Genomic DNA, 6,000 nt, shown 5'->3' on the forward strand with positions numbered 1-6,000 from the left:
TTTGCAATGTTTTGCATAGAAAACTTTATAGTATTGGCTCATCCAGCACCACTACGGAAAGAGATTTTCTTCACAAATCCAACGGTGTCCTCAGAGTTTCGAAGTTCGCAAGTCTAAAGATGTTACAGCAACTTTAAGCCCAGCTTGATTTTTTTGCGTTTTTCGAATATAAATTATTGCGATTTGGAGCTTGTTTTTTGAAGAAAAAAACATAGGAGTTGCACTTATCCGAATTTTTTGTCATAATCTTCAATACTGTATACTCAACTCGAAAAATTTGTTCGCATCAAAAATTGAAAATTTTCATAAGGGGTTAGCCTTTGCTAAAAAAATGCGAAAAAAATAAAATGTCAAATTTTAGCTAATGCTGTTTATTTTTCGAATCGTCTTCGAATTTCGAACTGCGGAGTGCCTGAAAATGTTCGAAATTCGAAAAAATGAAGAAGTTACAGCGTTTTAGGTCTTGAAAACGACCATGAATTTTTACGCCCAAAAAACTTTTGTTTTTGCGATGTTTTGCATAGAAAACTTTATAGTATTGGCTCATCCAGCACCACTACGGAAAGAGATTTTCTTCACAAATCCAACGGTGTCCTCAGAGTTTCGAAGTTCGCAAGTCTAAAGATGTTACAGCAACTTTAAGCCCAGCTTGATTTTTTTGCGTTTTTCGAATATAAATTATTGCGATTTGGAGCTTGTTTTTTCAAGAAAAAACATAGGAGTTGCACTTATCCGAATTTTTTGTCATAATCTTCAATACTGTATACTCAACTCGAAAAATTTTTTCGCATCAAAAATTGAAAATTTTCATAAGGGGTTAGCCTTTGCTAAAAAAATGCGAAAAAAATAAAATGTCAAATTTTAGCTAATGCTGTTTATTTTTCGAATCGTCTTCGAATTTCGAACTGCGGAATGCTTGAAAATGTTCGAAATTCGAAAAAATGAAGAAGTTACAGCGTTTTAGGTCTTGAAAACGACCATGAATTTTTACGCCCAAAAAACTTTTGTTTTTGCGATGTTTTGCATAGAAAACTTTATAGTATTGGCTCATCCAGCACCACTACGGAAAGAGATTTTCTTCACAAATCCAACGGTGTCCTCAGAGTTTCGAAGTTCGCAAGTCTAAAGATGTTACAGCAACTTTAAGCCCAGCTTGATTTTTTTGCGTTTTTCGAATATAAATTATTGCGATTTGGAGCTTGTTTTTTGAAGAAAAAAACATAGGAGTTGCACTTATCCGAATTTTTTGTCATAATCTTCAATACTGTATACTCAACTCGAAAAATTTTTTCGCATCAAAAATTGAAAATTTTCATAAGGGGTTAGCCTTTGCTAAAAAAATGCGAAAAAAATATAATGTCAAATTTTAGCTAATGCTGTTTATTTTTCGAATCGTCTTCGAATTTCGAACTGCGGAATGCTTGAAAATGTTCGAAATTCGAAAAAATGAAGAAGTTACAGCGTTTTAGGTCTTGAAAACGACCATGAATTTTTACGCCCAAAAAACTTTTGTTTTTGCAATGTTTTGCATAGAAAACTTTATAGTATTGGCTCATCCAGCACCACTACGGAAAGAGATGTTCTTCACAAATCCAACGGTGTCCTCAGAGTTTCGAAGTTCGCAAGTCTAAAGATGTTACAGCAACTTTAAGCCCAGCTTGATTTTTTGCGTTTTTCGAATATAAATTATTGCGATTTGGAGCTTGTTTTTTGAAGAAAAAAACATAGGAGTTGCACTTATCCGAATTTTTTGTCATAATCTTCAATACTGTATACTCAACTCGAAAAATTTTTTCGCATCAAAAATTGAAAATTTTCATAAGGGGTTAGCCTTTGCTAAAAAAATGCGAAAAAAATAAAATGTCGAATTTTAGCTAATGCTGTTTATTTTTCGATCGTCTTCGAATTTCGAACTGCGGAATGCTTGAAAATGTTCGAAATTCGAAAAAATGAAGAAGTTACAGCGTTTTAGGTCTTGAAAACGACCATGAATTTTTACGCCCAAAAACTTTTGTTTTTGCGATGTTTTGCATAGAAAACTTTATAGTATTGGCTCATCCAGCACCACTACGGAAAGAGATTTTCTTCACAAATCCAACGGTGTCCTCAGAGTTTCGAAGTTCGCAAGTCTAAAGATGTTACAGCAACTTTAAGCCCAGCTTGATTTTTTTGCGTTTTTCGAATATAAATTATTGCGATTTGGAGCTTGTTTTTTGAAGAAAAAAACATAGGAGTTGCACTTATCCGAATTTTTTGTCATAATCTTCAATACTGTATACTCAACTCGAAAAATTTTTTCGCATCAAAAATTGAAAATTTTCATAAGAGGTTAGCCTTTGCTAAAAAAATGCGAAAAAAATAAAATGTCAAATTTTAGCTAATGCTGTTTATTTTTCGAATCGTCTTCGAATTTCGAACTGCGGAATGCTTGAAAATGTTCGAAATTCGAAAAAATGAAGAAGTTACAGCGTTTTAGGTCTTGAAAACGACCATGAATTTTTACGCCCAAAAAACTTTTGTTTTTGCGATGTTTTGCATAGAAAACTTTATAGTATTGGCTCATCCAGCACCACTACGGAAAGAGATTTTCTTCACAAATCCAACGGTGTCCTCAGAGTTTCGAAGTTCGCAAGTCTAAAGATGTTACAGCAACTTTAAGCCCAGCTTGATTTTTTTGCGTTTTTCGAATATAAATTATTGCGATTTGGAGCTTGTTTTTTCAAGAAAAAAACATAGGAGTTGCACTTATCCGAATTTTTTGTCATAATCTTCAATACTGTATACTCAACTCGAAAAATTTTTTCGCATCAAAAATTGAAAATTTTCATAAGGGGTTTGCTAAAAAAATGCGAAAAAAATAAAATGTCAAATTTTAGCTAATGCTGTTTATTTTTCGAATCGTCTTCGAATTTCGAACTGCGGAATGCTTGAAAATGTTCGAAATTCGAAAAAATGAAGAAGTTACAGCGTTTTAGGTCTTGAAAACGACCATGAATTTTTACGCCCAAAAAACTTTTGTTTTTGCGATGTTTTGCATAGAAAACTTTATAGTATTGGCTCATCCAGCACCACTACGGAAAGAGATTTTCTTCACAAATCCAACGGTGTCCTCAGAGTTTCGAAGTTCGCAAGTCTAAAGATGTTACAGCAACTTTAAGCCCAGCTTGATTTTTTTGCGTTTTTCGAATATAAATTATTGCGATTTGGAGCTTGTTTTTTGAAGAAAAAAACATAGGAGTTGCACTTATCCGAATTTTTTGTCATAATCTTCAATACTGTATACTCAACTCGAAAAATTTTTTCGCATCAAAAATTGAAAATTTTCATAAGGGGTTAGCCTTTGCTAAAAAAATGCGAAAAAAATAAAATGTCAAATTTTAGCTAATGCTGTTTATTTTTCGAATCGTCTTCGAATTTCGAACTGCGGAATGCTTGAAAATGTTCGAAATTCGAAAAAATGAAGAAGTTACAGCGTTTTAGGTCTTGAAAACGACCATGAATTTTTACGCCCAAAAACTTTTGTTTTTGCGATGTTTTGCATAGAAAACTTTATAGTATTGGCTCATCCAGCACCACTACGGAAAGAGATTTTCTTCACAAATCCAACGGTGTCCTCAGAGTTTCGAAGTTCGCAAGTCTAAAGATGTTACAGCAACTTTAAGCCCAGCTTGATTTTTTTGCGTTTTTCGAATATAAATTATTGCGATTTGGAGCTTGTTTTTTGAAGAAAAAAACATAGGAGTTGCACTTATCCGAATTTTTTGTCATAATCTTCAATACTGTATACTCAACTCGAAAAATTTTTTCGCATCAAAAATTGAAAATTTTCATAAGGGGTTAGCCTTTGCTAAAAAAATGCGAAAAAAATAAAATGTCAAATTTTAGCTAATGCTGTTTATTTTTCGAATGGTCTTCGAATTTCGAACTGCGGAATGCTTGAAAATGTTCGAAATTCGAAAAAATGAAGAAGTTACAGCGTTTTAGGTCTTGAAAACGACCATGAATTTTTACGCCCAAAAAACTTTTGTTTTTGCGATGTTTTGCATAGAAAACTTTATAGTATTGGCTCATCCAGCACCACTACGGAAAGAGATTTTCTTCACAAATCCAACGGTGTCCTCAGAGTTTCGAAGTTCGCAAGTCTAAAGATGTTACAGCAACTTTAAGCCCAGCTTGATTTTTTTGCGTTTTTCGAATATAAATTATTGCGATTTGGAGCTTGTTTTTTCAAGAAAAAAACATAGGAGTTGCACTTATCCGAATTTTTTGTCATAATCTTCAATACTGTATACTCAACTCGAAAAATTTTTTCGCATCAAAAATTGAAAATTTTCATAAGGGGTTAGCCTTTGCTAAAAAAATGCGAAAAAAATAAAATGTCAAATTTTAGCTAATGCTGTTTATTTTTCGAATCGTCTTCGAATTTCGAACTGCGGAATGCTTGAAAATGTTCGAAATTCGAAAAAATGAAGAAGTTACAGCGTTTTAGGTCTTGAAAACGACCATGAATTTTTACGCCCAAAACACTTTTGTTTTTGCAATGTTTTGCATAGAAAACTTTATAGTATTGGCTCATCCAGCACCACTACGGAAAGAGATTTTCTTCACAAATCCAACGGTGTCCTCAGAGTTTCGAAGTTCGCAAGTCTAAAGATGTTACAGCAACTTTAAGCCCAGCTTGATTTTTTGCGTTTTTCGAATATAAATTATTGCGATTTGGAGCTTGTTTTTTGAAGAAAAAAACATAGGAGTTGCACTTATCCGAATTTTTTGTCATAATCTTCAATACTGTATACTCAACTCGAAAAATTTTTTCGCATCAAAAATTGAAAATTTTCATAAGGGGTTAGCCTTTGCTAAAAAAATGCGAAAAAAATAAAATGTCAAATTTTAGCTAATGCTGTTTATTTTTCGAATCGTCTTCGAATTTCGAACTGCGGAATGCTTGAAAATGTTCGAAATTCGAAAAAATGAAGAAGTTACAGCGTTTTAGGTCTTGAAAACGACCATGAATTTTTACGCCCAAAAAACTTTTGTTTTTGCGATGTTTTGCATAGAAAACTTTATAGTATTGGCTCATCCAGCACCACTACGGAAAGAGATTTTCTTCACAAATCCAACGGTGTCCTCAGAGTTTCGAAGTTCGCAAGTCTAAAGATGTTACAGCAACTTTAAGCCCAGCTTGATTTTTTTGCGTTTTTCGAATATAAATTATTGCGATTTGGAGCTTGTTTTTTGAAGAAAAAAACATAGGAGTTGCACTTATCCGAATTTTTTGTCATAATCTTCAATACTGTATACTCAACTCGAAAAATTTTTTCGCATCAAAAATTGAAAATTTTCATAAGGGGTTAGCCTTTGCTAAAAAAATGCGAAAAAAATAAAATGTCAAATTTTAGCTAATGCTGTTTATTTTTCGAATCGTCTTCGAATTTCGAACTGCGGAATGCTTGAAAATGTTCGAAATTCGAAAAAATGAAGAAGTTACAGTGTTTTAGGTCTTGAAAACGACCATGAATTTTTACGCCCAAAAACTTTTGTTTTTGCGATGTTTTGCATAGAAAACTTTATAGTATTGGCTCATCCAGCACCACTACGGAAAGAGATTTTCTTCACAAATCCAACGGTGTCCTCAGAGTTTCGAAGTTCGCAAGTCTAAAGATGTTACAGCAACTTTAAGCCCAGCTTGATTTTTTTGCGTTTTTCGAATATAAATTTTTGCGATTTGCAGCTTGTTTTTTGAAGAAAAAAACATAGGAGTTGCACTTATCCGAATTTTTTGTCATAATCTTCAATACTGTATACTCAACTCGAAAAATTTTTTCGCATCAAAAATTGAAAATTTTCATAAGGGGTTAGCCTTTGCTAAAAAAATGCGAAAAAAATAAAATGTCAAATTTTAGCTAATGCTGTTTATTTTTCGAATCGTCTTCGAATTTCGAACTGCGGAATGCTTGAAAATGTTCGAAATTCGAAAAAATGAAGAAGTTACAGCGTTTT

The sequence above is a fragment of the Stomoxys calcitrans genome, chromosome 5 (genome assembly GCF_963082655.1).
Source record: "Stomoxys calcitrans chromosome 5, idStoCalc2.1, whole genome shotgun sequence".
Taxonomy (NCBI): domain Eukaryota; kingdom Metazoa; phylum Arthropoda; class Insecta; order Diptera; family Muscidae; genus Stomoxys; species Stomoxys calcitrans.